At 44.0% G+C, this 15,605-nt stretch overlaps 1 long non-coding RNA gene across 1 annotated transcript; it reads right to left on the reverse strand.

The window, feature by feature from the left end:
• Positions 1-1,177: 1,177 nt before the first annotated feature.
• On the reverse strand, positions 1,178-15,227 carry LOC135224157 (uncharacterized). Its single transcript, XR_010316656.1, has 2 exons — positions 15,102-15,227; positions 1,178-1,527 (listed from the first exon to the last, which is right to left on the reverse strand). It is a non-coding gene; the product is annotated as an uncharacterized LOC135224157 (long non-coding RNA).
• Between the last annotated feature and the right edge of the window lie 378 nt (positions 15,228-15,605).

Genomic DNA, 15,605 nt, shown 5'->3' on the forward strand with positions numbered 1-15,605 from the left:
TGTACATGTGAGTAAATGCATCATTGACTTTGCTTCATGGCCATATGTCTCCCTTACATGTGCATGTTCACAATCATGGAGATGTGGTATGTGAGATGGATTCTTCACCCTCTTCCTTCCACGGCTGGTCCACTCCCTTATGCGTACGTGTTCATGACGATGACGGTGTTAAGAGTGCTTCACCCATCTTCCTTATGCGCTCGTGACCCTTCCTTACATGTACATGGTTCTGATGTAAGTGGTGCTAGCCCCCTTATCCCCTGCTCCTGTTCTGGCCCATAATAATAGTTGATTTTGGGAACATAATATAGTTATTTTGGGGGGGGAGTTTTGATGCAAGTTTTATAGAATAATAAGAGGCAGTTGCAAAATGAAACAAAATTGAGCAGTCTAATTTGAAAATTGTTGGAGATATGTGTCTTTGAACAAATACGTAAAGGTATAGTAATACGTTTTTACTCTTACTGCCTTGAGCCCATTGTTTTCCCTGCCCACAGATGCAATTGTTTATAAGTCAAAAGCATAAGGGTTGATTTAAGTAAACATCTGACTCTGGGAATTTCTAAGACCGAAAATGAGTTAAAAAGTCTAAAGAAATAATGAGATGTATTTGGTATGTTTTACTATTGATAATACATAGCAAGTTTAGGCAACAGCAGACCAGTTAGTGACATATTTTTAACAGGTACGCTTTTGTTTTTGAGGTCACCTGACATTTAGGTTTTGCTTACTACTGTTCAGGATTAAGTTGGCTATTAAGGTATATATAAGGTCATGATTAGCACAATTACTCATTTTCTACTCCTTACTGTACATAATTGCTTATTTACTGAGGTTTAAACTACCCTTGGTGATGATAGTATGCAAAATTGCAAATTAATAATTATCTGCTCCATACGTGTTGCTTTATTAATCACAGTTGAGATACAAAAATGAGGAAACCAATGTCTTATTGTTTGATAGAAATGAGCCATAATTATTGAACATAGCAATGCTTAGCATGCACCATCTGGCACCCCTCACCAGATTTAGAATAATTTATGACATCCAAATCTCAGACCATTACTATTGGACTGCCATCTCAAGAACTGTGTTCTAGGGCTGACTACTATTTTGCATAAAATGAGAAATGTATATAGTATTTGTTGTTTTGATATGTGTAGTTAAACAAAATAAAAAAACTTAAAATATTTATTTACAATATATATAGTAAAGGTTGTCAATAAAAAATGTCCATGTCAAAATTCATATGGTCACATTTAAATGCAGTTATTTCACTGGACAACTAATTCTGATGACATGTGGAAGATCTTGAAACAAGTTCTGAATTATGATACTTACAGAGTAGAGCATTATTCATTGCGATACGTACGATTTGCAGATCCAGAATCAAAAGACTTGAACAGTTGGAGTCATGATATTCTTGAAAATAACGTATTCTTCATCACTGATGCACCTGGCACACATCCTGCAGAAGTTCCACAGTGATGACAATCACTGGATTCCTTGAAGCATCCCTCATCATATCTGTATTTAAAAAAGTGAAGGGCAACTATGCTAGAGAGGGGTCTAATGTACCCTAGAATTTAATATTCTGTATGAAAACCCACCCTCATTTGAGTTAGAATGAAAATATATGGTAATATATCCATTTGTGGCAAGTCAATTCACTCTTCCTGGTAATAGGCCTACAAAGTGAAAATGAGAATTTTCATGATAAAATTAATTATTTGAATACCTACTGTCAAAGTTAGCTTATATTTTCGTGCCACTAGGTGTGATTGGCAATCAAAATAAAATATAATAACACTTGGCTAACCTGCTCAGGACTGTCTCTGTAATCACTTGCCTTTCCACCAGAATTCTTCATGACCAACCCACTACGTGATATACAAAACCCTCGGTCCTTTACAATAGGAATTACTTTAGGCGTAGCCTGGACATGGCCACTGAAATCTTTAAACAAGGCGGTTCGGTAGTTGACTACTGGTCTGGTCATTGGTTAGTTTTTACCTCCGACGGATGTAAACATTCCAATTTGCTTTTGGCCATCGTGTGGATAGATGTGTTCTTCACCGCTCTCTGCCCAACTGTTATTGCTGATTTTTTTTCAATCCTGGTGGGATTTTTCCTTTTCTTTATATTGATTGCTGTGATAGTGTGTTTGTAATTTAATTGTGAAATACAAACCCATGAATTTACAACAGCTTGTGTCCCTGCCCCCCAGCCAGTGCTGCCCCGGGTAGTGGGTAAGGGGTGCAAGAGAAATCTGCGCCTCGGTGAAGATTGACCCTCATGCACTTTGTTCTTCTTGCCGTGGCATGAATACCACTTTGATATGTATGGGGAGTAGTGTTCTCTGTGGTCTGTGTCACTTGTGTGGGGGAAGTTTTACTAGGAGGAGGAAATAGGTATATTAGGAAGGACTAAATTGGTGGATGGAGGTAAAACACCTCCCACCACTCCTACGGTAGCTAACTTCTCTTCCTATCTCTCTTTCGGTAGCCGTCCCGTACTTGCAGTCACCCCTTCGAGACAGGGGAGGATTCTGCTTCTTCCCCTTCTGATGAGTTGCAGAGGAAGAGGAAGGATGGCTGTGGTTGCAGACCTGGTGAGTGCTCCTATACAGTCCTCTACCCGCTTTGAATGTACACCTTCGGAGCAAGGGGGGACCCCCAAAATTAACCTGACTTTGGCTTCCGCAGGTGAGGTGTCAGGTGTCAGGTTTAGGACAGGCGTGGACGTCCTTGGGACCGGCTGGCACTCCATCGATCCACGCTTTACTAGATGTGCCAGCAGCACAGTACATTGTTCCCCACTATTGCGGCGGGGATGCATACTGGACCCCCCATGAATAGTGAAACCCCTATAAAAAACACCTTAAAACTGCTTATTTTGTTAGTTGAACTCAAGAAACACCCACTACAAATGTTTATTACCAGGTTTTTTCAATATTTTACCACAAAAATGCATTTTATGATGAAAAAAAAAAACACAGGAATTTGTGGTCATTTCTCATAGAAAAATACAGCGAATATGTGAATTTCCCACAAATAATGGGTAGATAGATATGGTCAAAAGAAAAATCAGCGAATAGTGAGTCCACAAATGCTGACAACGTGAATACGGATGGTCCATAAAGAAATCAGCGAATATGTGAGTCAACAAATGCTGACAACGTGAATACGGGAGTCTACTTATAAACTTATGCAGTCATCACCTCCACCAATCACCACAGTGACGCTGGCCAGCTATTACATGCTTCCTCACCTGGTCTGGTCGCACCACCCGACAAATGTGTCACCTACAGAAGTGATGGGGACTAGGCCCCATTTACCAGCCTAGCAGTTGGCTGCTCCTGTGACTGCAGTACCTCCTTCTGGTTTTGGTGTGGCACCGCTACCAGTCTCTGGTTGTGACAGAGGTGACCTTGCTGCTGTTTCCGCTGTTGTGCCTGCCTCTGTTCCTGCACTTGCCCTGGACCTGCCGAGTCATCTGCCGCCCCTGGGGGCCCTGACAACTCTACTGCAGAAGCTGTTGAAGAGGAAGGCGAAGAAGAAGAGATTGAAAAAAAGGTGTCATCATCTTCATCTTTGTCCTCGTCATCTGCCGCTCCTCACCTTCCTTTCGAAGGCTTCACGGCCTAAGAAGAGGAAGGCAGCTTCTCCACCACCGAGGAAGTCTCCTTTGAGACTTTGGACCTCTCCACTCCCACTCTGAACTTCTGTTCTCAGATACATTGACGAGGGGTGGGTTGCACACCTGGAGGAGTTGCTGACTGCAGGGGTGTGGAACTTTCACGACAAGTAATTTCACATCAACATCCTGGAACTCAGGGCAGCCTTCCTGGCTCTCCCAAGAGTTTCAAGAATGTTGATGGGACACACTGTGGTGTTGATGAGTGACAACACCACAGTAGGGGCATAAGTAACACAAGCAAGGGGGAGTTACCTCTCTTGGGCTTCATTGGTTGACAGTGCAGGTGCATGAGTGTGGGCAGTAACACACTCGATAGAGCTGTCAGCCAGATACATTCCAGGCAAGATGAGTGTGGTGGCAGACAAACATAGCTGCCAGGATCAGGTGGTAGGACCAAGTGGTCCCTTCACCAAGACAAGACTGAAAGGTTGTTCAGCCTATGGGGGTGTCCAGTCATACACTTGTTTGCCATCTTAGTCAAAAGGAAGCTAGGAAACCTTCTGCTCCATTGTTCCAGACCAATGGCCACTGCAGAGGATGCGGTTCAACATCAATGGGACAACATTGAAGTTTAAGCCTTTCCCCCATTCTGCTTGATTTGAGAAGTGATCAGCAGGGCGCTGATCACTCCAAATCTTTGGATGATTCTGGTGGCACATAAATGGCCTCAGGCCGTTGGTATCCTGACCTTCTGGCTCATCTCTCCGAGGCACTGAGAGAGATTCCCTATGACAGAACCTGCTGTGCCAGGTGCCAGCCACACATCGAATGGTACCACCAGGCAGTGTTATCTGTGTCTTCACGGCTGGAGGTTATCCACCATCTCTTGTGAGCGAGAGGCTTTTCTTGCTGAGCAGCAAACAGAGATAGCAGGATGGATGGATGGGTACAGTAAACACCATGAACTTAAGCCAGGTTAGGTTCGAGACCCCTTCGCGCAAAGGGAAGTTTCGCGTAAGTTTGGCCATGGTCTCTAAAAATGTTAACAAATGCTTACTTCTAGAGTCTGAACACTAAATATGACCCTAATCATGCTCCCTAAATATTAAGCTGACTTTTAAATGAAATTAGTCACTGTAATTTCATTTAAAAGTTAGCTTAATACATCAACCATAAAAAAAGAAATAAAAGGTGGTAAAAATATAGGAGTGCCTACATAGGTACATACAACATAGTTCTCTTTCTTACTCCCTATTTCTTTAAAATAATCATGAATTTTTGTAATTACAGTTTTATTTATTATTAATATTATTATTATTATTATTATTAATATTTGAAAATATTAATAAACATAGTACATACTACATGCACCATAAAAATTCTTTCATATCAGTAAATGAGAGAGAGAAATTATTATTTTTATTATTTAATGTTATTGAATTTACACATAAAAGCTTGAAAACTTATAAATTACATGAAAAATTTGAACAGACACCTTTGCAGGGTTTCTCCAGATTAAAAAATATTGCTTTTGTGTGCCTGTGAAATACTCGCGTATGATAATTAGTTAGGTTCCAATGAAAAGTTCGCACTAGTGTGAATTAGTATGACTCGATCGCATAAGATTCAGGTATTACTGTATTTGGAAATACACATTCTTTAAGTCCACTGTAAGCAAGAAGTTATTCTCCCTGATGGAGATAGGCATTGAGCGTGATATTTTCATTGTGAACAGAGTCTGGCGAAAATGAATCAGTTCAAGGGAGAAAGGTTTATGATCAGTCTCCAACTCCCTGGAGGGCTTTCTTACTACAGAAAGATGGGGTTGTAAAAGCCTGGGAAACAATGATCTCACATGACTTCTAGAAGGTGAGGTGGGTGAATACTTACTGAGGGGGAACACTGACTGAATGCACTGTAAGAAAACTGTTTCAAATTTTGCACCGAAAACTTACCACCATCACAGCAACCATTTTTGTGAACAACATGCAAAGCAACAGGTTTCCGCCATCACATCGTCTGTGTTTATAGGTAAGAAAATTATGAAATTTTCATTATTAAAATGAAGTTTTATTGTATACTTACCAGAACAATTATAGAGCCGTGATTTCCACGAGCGGCAGGATACTAAATTCAAATTTAGCGCGTAGGCGTCGCCAACACTGGTGGTGATGACGTTATCTCCCTCCACTCGCGGGAGAACCAGGTACAACTGCCCAGGTGAATCCAATTCTTTCTGCCCGTCCGTCCACCTAAGGGGAGGAGGGTGGGTATAATCATAATTGTCGGTAAGTATACAATAAAACTTCATTTTAATAATGAAAATGTCATTTTTATTGTAGTGTCTTACCGAACAATTATAGAGTGATTACACATTTATGGGAAGGTGGGATTCAGTGGACCACTAGTATTTTTAAATGGTTACATTTATTACAATACCAGTAAACACTCAAGGTGTCTGTTGTACCTTACCTGTAAGAGAGCTACAGCAGACTGTTACTTCTGCCTCAGGTCGTGGTGCTCTTCTTACTATTGTAGAGGAATTGGAATTTGACCAAAGTTAGCCTCTTACAGGAGCGGAATCCTTCCGTAGTTCAAGCGAGTCAAGGCTGACTGACGGAGGATAGTAACAACAAAGATTGCCCTTGCCTGGGCTAAGACCAGAAATTCAATCATACAAAACATTTGTCACCAACACCAGATTTAAAAACATATACCCAAACCATTGTAAAATCTGACCTAACAGACTGGTGAGTATCCCAGGTACTCAGTACCCCAGCTTCCCTTGAACTCGACAACCTATTCAAGGTGAAAAGTTAGCATAGAGGTGACGACCCCTGTGCCGTTTCTCCCAACACCATGCCAGAAACCGCCACCGGACCTAACGTTTTACAATTCTCGAAAACCGTTTCTATCTCTTTGAGATAATGACTCGCAAAACCGAATTCGATCTCCAGAACGTGCTCTGAAGAATCGAAGCTAAAGATAAATTCTTTCTGAATGCTAAAGAAGTTGCCACTGCTCTAACCTCGTGAGCTTTAACTCTCAGAACGGAAAGATTGTCGTTCTCGGACTGCGAGTGAGCTTCCCTGATAAGCTCTAATAAGAACGATATAGCATTCTTAGAAAGAGGACAAGAGGGATTTTGAACCGAGGTCCAGAGCTTTAGAAGATTGTCCTCTAATACCCTTAGTGGCAAACAGATACTGCTTAATAGCCCTGACTGGACATAAGAGCCTTTCTTCCTCCTCATGTCCAACCAAATCAGATAAGTTCCTTACCACAACACTCCTCGGCAAGGATTAGAAGGATTCTCATTTTTGGCTAGAAAGGTCTCAAAGAAACCGAAATACAGCATTGCCTTGAGAGAAACCGACTCTTTTGTCTATAGCGTGCAATTCGCTGACACGCTTAGCAGAAGCTAGTGCAATAAGAAAAAGTGCCTTCTTAGTCAAGTTCCTGAGTGAAGCCGACTTCAAAGGCTCAAACGGTGGCCCCATGAGGAACTTAAGCACCACATCTAAGTTCCAAGCCACTGTATCTTGCAGGAGCTTAGTGGTTTCGAAAGACCTAATGAGGTCCGAGATCTGAATTGGAGGAAATATCCAAACCTCGATGTCGAAAAACCGAAGAGAGCATGGCTCTATATCTCTGATCGGTCGAAGGAGCCAGTTTCTTAGAGTTCCTAAGAAATAGAAGAAAATCTGCTATTTCTGTTAAAGAGGTCGCAGAAGTAGAGACTTTAGCACTTCTACACCACTCTCTGAAGATTCTCCACTTCCCTTGATAGAGTTTGTTAGAAGACTCTCTCCTACAACGAGCGATAGCTTCTGCAGCTCTTCTTGAAAACCCTTTCGCTCTGACAAGATTCCGGACAGTCTGAACCCTGTCAGAGCTAGAGCGGACAAGTTTTGGTGGAACCTCTTGAAGTGAGGTTGTTTGAGAAGCCACTTCTCTGGAGGAAGAAGTCTGGGGAAGTCTACTAACAACTGGAGAAGGTCCGGGAACCACTCTTTCCTGGGCCAAAAGGGAGCGATTAACGTTAGTGTTACATGCTGTGCGACATGAACTGTTCAGCACCCCTCTTATTAGACCGAACGGAGGGAATGCATAAGCTTCCAGACCCGACCAATCCAACAGCATTGCGTCCACCGACCAAGCTAGAGGATCTGGGACTGGAGAACAAAAGAGAGGAAGGCGGTTGTTCCTTGATGTCGCGAACAGGTCTATTGACGGTCGTCCCCAAAGGCGCCAAAGTTTCTGACAAATCTTGTTGTCCAAAGTCCACTCCAGAGGTAACACTTGCTGTTGACGACTTAACTCGTCCGCCAGCACGTTCATCTTTCCCGGCGAACAAATCTCGGGACTAGCTGAACCTTCGCTTCGTTTGACCACAGGAGGAGATCCTTGGCTACTTAGTATAGAGAGAAAGACTGAGTCCCCCCCTGTTTCCGCACGTACGAGAGAGCCGTGGAGTTGTCGGAATGCACGCCACTACCTCGACCTTCTACTAAGCTCCGAAACTGTCTGAGCCCCAGGAAAATTGCTAAAAGTTCCTTTACATTTATGTGGAACTTCTCCTTCTCCGACCAAGCTCCTGAAGTCCGTTGATTTCCCAGCAGGGCTCCCCAACCTGTGTCCGATGCGTCGGAAAAGAACTGTAGGTTCGGGAGGATGGGTCGTAAATCTAACCTTCTTCCAACCTTGCTCGAGAGAGCACCACCTTAGGTCCTCTTTATTTGATCTGTGACAGGAAAGGTAATCGAGTCTGGTTGTGTCTTTCCTGCACCAAGAGGCTCTCAGGAAAAACTGCAGAGGTCTCATGTGCAGTCTTTCCCAAACGTCACAAATTCTCCACTGACGTCAATTTGCCAGGAGCCTCATCCACTGATTGGCAGAACTTACCTTTTTGTCCAAGAACTCCTGAACTGTCTCCAGACAGCCTTGAACCCTCTTCGGGGACAGAAAAGCCCGAAAAACTTGAGCATTCAGAATCATCCCCAAATAAAGGATGCTCTGAGATGGAACCAACTGGGACTTCTGTTTGTTGACCAGAATTCCTAACTTTCTGGCAAGATCCAGAGTTGTTCCAAGGTCCTTCATGCACCGACTCTCTGATTCCGACCGGAGAAGCCAATCGTCAGATAGAGGGAGATTCTTACTCCTTAATATGTGCAGCCAGCTCCTATCGGGGATAGAACCCTGGTGAAAACTTGAGGAGCGGTCGCTAGTCCGAAGCAAAGCGCCCGAAACTGAAACACCTTGCCTTCGAACATGAACCTCAGGTACTTCCGAGATTCGCGATGTATCGGAATGTGAAAATAAGCGTCTTGCATGTCCAGAGAGACCATCCAATCCCCCTGTCTGATGGACTCCAGAACCGACCGAGTGGTCTCCATATGAAATTTTGTTTCTGGACATGCAAGTTCAGGGCGCTCACATCCAAAACCGGCCTCCAGCCCCCTGATGACTTGGGAACTACAAAAAGGCGATTGTAAAAGCCTGGAGGAAAATCCCCTTCTATCTGTTCTATCGCTTCTTTGAGAACAAGCGCTTCCACTTCTGCGGCTAGCGCCAGAAATTGTCTGAGCCGGAGAGTATGCCTGGAATGGAATTGGCACAGGTGAGAGCGAGGGAGGTGAAACGAGAGGAATACGATAGCCAACCGAACTTGAGTACTTGCACTACCCAGGCTTCTGACTCCGCCTGTTTTCCCATTCCTCCAAAACAGAGCCAGCCTGGCTCCCACTTGGTGCATGAAGAACCGAGCTTTCATTTGGAAGGTTTGTTAACCTTGGCCGAGGCCTTAGACTGAGGTCGCAAATTCGACTTCGGCCGAAAGAAGCGCTTGGGTTTTCTCCCTCGAAAAGGCGCTTGGGCCAGAGGAGAAACCGAAGGAACAGTCTCCACAGGAGCTTTAGGTCTCTTAGTAGACTGTGCCAGTAAATCCGAAGTAGATTTCTTATCTAGCGCAGACGAAATTGACAACACTACATCGTCGGAAAGAGGTTATCTTTACAAAGGAGAAAACAAGAGAGCCAGACTTCGGTTGGGAAGTAACTTTAGAAGCACAAAGGAGCACCAAAGAGACAGATTCTGTTGGGAAAAGTAACCCTTTTTAGAAGAAAGGAGACCAAAGTTGCCTTTTCTTAAGGGTACCAAAGGCGATGAGCGAAGCTAACTCATCACATCCATCCCTAATGGATTTGTCCGCACCAGGACAGAACACCAATCCAATCCTCCGCTAACTCTTGAGAAAGAGAAGGGGACAGTCTTCGAATCTTGCCGCTAAAGCGCCAATAGTCCAATCAAGGAAGCTTTTTCTAAAGACTTCCAATTTTTTTTTTTTTTTTTCCAAAAGTTTAAATTGATTCTTTACAACGTGGTCTAACTCAGGCGCTGTAAAGAAAACTTTCGCTGCGGCGAAAGCAGATCTTCTAGAGGAGTCGATTAAAACTGGAGAAGTCTCCCTGGGAGGAGGCAGAAACTCCCAGAGAAGGAGCTTCCCCAGTTACATAAAACCTATACCTCTTACGAAGCAACTTAGAGGGAGGGTAAGCAAAACAAAAAGAGCCTTCCCTAAGTCTCTTTCATAGACATCCATTTCTCCGTCTCTTTCAACGAATGTCTAACCGCTTTAGATAGAACAAGTTTTGGGAGGAGAGGGTCTGAAGTTTTCCTCCTCATCAAAAAAAGTCGAAGTTGGGGAGCGCGGAGCCGCTTTCTCAAAATAATCTGGATAAGATACCAGAAGAAATCTAAGGAGACGTGAATAACACGAGAGGTGATGTGAATCCTCCTCCTCTATTCTTCTTCATTCTCCAATACCGCCGAAGAAGTAGATGGAACTACAAACCGGATCTGAAGTTTCGAACCACCCTTGACTCATTCATCGTTGGTTAACATCTCTAACTGCTTACGCAAAGGCGCCAGAGACGAATCAAAAACAGTTAACGTAGGCTTGGAAGAGCCTAAATGTTCAGCAGGAGGCGGAAAAACTACTTGCGCCTCGCTCGGAGCCGCCGAAATTCGAGGCGAAACAGGCGCATCAGGCGTAAACAGACGAAAAAGCGCCTAAAGAAACACCCTTAGAACTGCTAGCTACAGCGCTAAAACCACAATCTCTACTAGTAGATTTTTTTGGAGCCGAAAAAGCCACAGATTGAGGCGACGAACGAGCCGCTAACGGGCCGAGGCGCAACCTACTCTCAGGCTCCTTATACCGCTTGACTGGAGGGAGGCGAAGAATCGGCGCCTGAACGCCTCTTTAAGGGACGCGAAACGGTGTGAATCTCGCCAAGAGCGCCGCGCGATCGGAGACGAATCGCTTGAATCATTCGAAAGGCGTCTGACCGCAACACCTTTCCAACGCTTAACCGAGCCCTGTTGAGGCGCAACAGGCTCAACAAGAGAGGACGCCTGTCTGTGGGCAAATCCCGATCGACTACCCTTGGGATTCCGGTATGTCTTTTCCGGTCCCCGCGCGGGGAGCTGGACAGTGACCTTTGTCTAGGAGACGTGTCAGGACAGACAGACGCACCCTCAACTACACTCTTACCTGAAGCCGCTTTCTCCAAAAACTTCTTAACTGAATTACCAAGTTGCAAAACAAAACCGTATTCGCTAGTACCAAAAAATTTCTGATCTAAACCTCGATTCCAGACTGGCAATGGTGTCGGAAGAAACACTACACGGGAAGCCGGAGAAGTGGGATTAGTAGGAGGAATAGGAGGTGTAGTTAAAGGAGACATAAACAATTGAGGAGAAACAGAAGGAACAGATGCATCGCAAGACGAAGCAGAGCTAAGTCTACTTTCCCTAAGCACTGCTTTTCTAATTCTGTCTTTAGCTAATTTCTCCGAGTATGAACTAAAAAACTTCCATTGAGAATCAGTCCAATCACTACACTCGTTACATGTTCGATCTGCTGAACAAACCTGTCCCCTACACTTAACACAGTAGTGAGAATCATACTCTAACTTGGATAATCTAGTTTTACATCCTGAGATGCAAAACCTAAACTCCCGACGGACTAGAATCGACATGGCAACGCCTAAATAAAAATCAAAATAACAACAACGCCAAAAAAGAGTACTTCACCAATTCCGAAGATCAAATCCACAAGAAAAAAGCGAAGCAAAGTCATCCAACCGCAACCGACCACCGATGTTCACGGACGCCGGCAGGAAAAAGAATTGGATTCACCTGGGCAGTTGTACCTGGTTCTCCCGCGAGTGGAGGGAGATGACGTCATCACCACCAGTGTTGGCGACGCCTACGCGCTAAATTTGAATTTAGTATCCTGCGCTCGTGGAAAATCACGGCTCTATAATGTTTGGTAAGACACTACAATAAAATTATTTTTTGGAGGTCTGTTGTAATTTTTCACGCTTCTCATGTAGTGTCTCACGTTGGTGAATAAGGCGTGATTGTTTTGAGTTAAGTTTCATTGTGATATTTAGCATAATGACATGTTATCAAGTGAAATGAAGTGTGTCCTTTCGAAGTGGCTGCCACAGTATTTAGAAGAAAAAAAAAAAAAATGGTGCGGGGACTACCGACCATAAACAAGCGGGGAAACATCGACTACCTACATAGATGCATGAAATTTTTATTATTTTGAAATATTTTGAAGTTTTTAATATTTTGAAATTTTAACATTTTTTAAATACATAACCAAGTGGAGCAGTGTTTTTTGTGTAAAGTTGAAGGTGATTTTTAGTTAATTATGATGCAATATGTGTCATTATGCTGAAAAACAGGAAATTATTGGTTGGGGTCAACTTTACCTATTCCATGTCTAATGTCATTGAGTCTGTGATCTAGCCTACTGCCTTCTTGGAAGCCATGATCATCAGTATAATCATACTAAAAATAGGAAATTTGGTTTTTACAGGGTTCCCCCCACCTCCCCAGTCGGTGTTTCCCCACATTAGGGGAAAACCAACAGAGGTCGCAAAAATGTTTAAAGTACAACATATGACACTTATTCTCGAGTTTGTTTTGGGCACAGTGTACACTCTCTCAGGTACAATATGTAATTTTATGCAATTTTTTCTACTAATAGGTCGATATTCCCTCACCTCACCCTACAGCTCTGTTCTTCAGCATTGCTTGCACCTCCTCCTGATGGTGAGATCCTTTGGCAAGCCGGGAACATAGGTAAGGAGACAGTCTGGGTTGGTGGTGGCAGGTGGCCGAGACTCGAAGGACATCATACACCCAGGTCTCTGCTCCATGTCATTGCCATGTTGTCCAATGGGTCAACAGGCACCCCCCCCCCTCACCAATGGCAGCAGCTGGAGGAGAACGCTAGCCCGTGTTCTCCCCTTCTTCTTACCCTTTGCCATCTTTTCCAACTGGAAAGAGGGTTGATGGGCATGACTGAGCCCTTTCTTGGCAGAGGAAGAATGCTGGGTATTCCTGCGAGCACCTTCGAAGCTTGGGTCTTCTTAAGGCCCAAGGAAGTGCTAGCATGAGCCAAGGGTTCGGCCGCAGCTGCATGCGAAGCACCAGGAGGTCTTGGAAAACATCTGGTGGACAAGGTGGTTGTTGTCCTCAGCATGTCTCTTGTCCACTGCAGCATCTACCAACTCTGGGGAAGAGAGAGGCAGAACCCAGCAACATCCATTCCTAAGGGCCAATGTCGACTTGGGGACCTACAAAACTGGAGATTTGATTCAGGACAGCATCCCTCATATTCTGCACAACATTTGCCATCTGGTGGGCCAGGTAGGAGATAGCCTTACCTCCAGACTGGCAGTCTCTGAAGACAGTCCTCTCCAGGGATGATCGCATCTGAGGAGGTGGCAACCTTGGATACTGTGAAAGACCATAGCTCTAGCCAGGAGGACTGACTGGAGTGCTGCCATAGCAGTGGCCTCCAGGTTCGCTGCCTCTTGCTGTAAGAGGGAGACCCTTTCTGCTGCAAGCTGCTAAAGTGAGACCTGGGCCTTGATGAACCTGCTTAGTCAGCAAAGACCCCTCCAAATGCATGTAGAAGTGCTTCAATCAAGGCAGAGGGGGGGAAAGAGGCTTCTATGAGCAGTTCAATCGAAGTGAATTTTCCTTCCCGGAGACCAGGTTATTCACTTGATCAAGTACTTTGGCAAGCACGGAACATAGCAAGCTCCACTGAAGCTTTTAGTTCCTTTTTCGGACCCCCCAAAAGGATTTGAGGCATGAAGGACGATCCACAGAAGAGGCCATTGGTCCCTTCTCTGAGATCATTGCACTGATTCATCAATCTGCAAAGATCCTCTGTATCTTGGGGAGGTCCGCATCCTAAGGAAAAGGACCCTCAAGTCCTTCCAGGGTGCGGTCCTCCCGATCTACTCTCCCTGAAGGAGGGAAAACCTTGCAGACCCTTGGGATCCCTCCTCAACTAGTATTTGAGCGGTACAACGTTCAGCCAGAGAAACCAAAAACCACGGGCACAGGCCCTCACAGTCCAACTACGTGAGAAGCATTCGTCGGAGGTCACTCCTGTCTGACTCATGCCTTCTGGTAAAATCCCAGAAAGTTGTGGGGACCAGGTGAGGGGGATCAAACTCCTACCTGACCTCCTACAAGAACCAGCAGGAGGAGAGGTAGGCCAAGGGCAGTCATCAACCCGCGGTGGTGACGGCGGCACAGGTCTAGGAGGAGCATCTAAAGCCTTGGCGGTTAAGGTCTCCCATCCAGGAGGGAGCAGCAGAAAACCACAGATGCAGACAGGGCAGATGGGGCAGCAGGAGTGGCCTGGGCAATAGAAGCAGGGGTAGCAGGAGTGGCTTGTGCAATAGAAAGCTAGGCAGCAGGAGCAGCCCAGGTGAAAGGAGCATCCAGGAGCGGCAACAGGAACAACAGGACAGTTGGCCCACGAGGCACAGCAGGAGCAAAACCAGGACCACAATTACAGCAGAAGGTGGGGTTACCGCATACTGGGGAGCTGGAGCATGAACAGCAGTCTGGTCCACCCCATGCTGGGGTCATCAGAGTTGGAAAAAGCGTCGATACTGACATGGGAACCTTTACATAGCTGTCATGGTTACTGTGGTGCCCCTAATGTGGTTGTAGTGTAGTCATTACTTAAGGTTTTTGCAGTGTTCCTTCGGCCCCCCAGCTGCAATCCCTTTCATTCTTTTTACTGTGCCTCCATTCATATGCTCTTGCTTCCAACTTACTTTTCACCTCCTAACACCAGTTTCATAGTACACCTGTGAGGTTTTCCTTTACACCTTTCATACATTTTCATTTTCAATTTCCCTTAATGACCTCATAGGTCTTAGTGCTTGGTCTTTGGCCTAAACTTTATATATATTCCATTTCATTCTCTTCCCACTTACTTGTCAAACTTGTTTAACTTACCTGCTATAATTTTTACCCCACTGAAGAATAAAGTTGCTAGAATAAGGATAAAAGTCTGAAAATTTCAAGATAATAATAGTTAAAAGAAACAGCAAATATAACAAATGCATTACCTCTTAAAAGTATGGCATGTATTTAAGAATTTGTCATACACCAGCTTTTTGCAATCTATTCCCCACACGAAGTCTATATGGTTAAAGTCAGGAAGAGGCATCTTGAGGTTAATTACAAGATTTGGAAGACCAGACAGCTAGCCCTGCTACATCCTATGGAAAAAATGAGTCAAGTTAGGTTTAGCACAGAATTTATCTTGTAGAAAAAAGTCAAGGAAAATTTTTTAAAAGAAATAAATGATATATGTATAAAATTTTTCTCAAAAAGATATGATTTTTTTTTTCAAGAGGGGTAGTTCTCTTATACATCATACCATATACGTATACCAGAAGCCACCATCTTGTTTTAATTTTTTACTTTCAATAGGAAAATACATTGCAATAAATTACAATACCATAAGTAAAATAATATCTTATAATAATAAAACAATTTTTTATATATACTGTACTTACCAAGTAATTACATAGCTATTAGTTTCACATTGTCAGCAGCTAGAATTTGAC

This window comes from Macrobrachium nipponense, chromosome 10 (genome assembly GCF_015104395.2).
Source record: "Macrobrachium nipponense isolate FS-2020 chromosome 10, ASM1510439v2, whole genome shotgun sequence".
NCBI lineage: Eukaryota > Metazoa > Arthropoda > Malacostraca > Decapoda > Palaemonidae > Macrobrachium > Macrobrachium nipponense.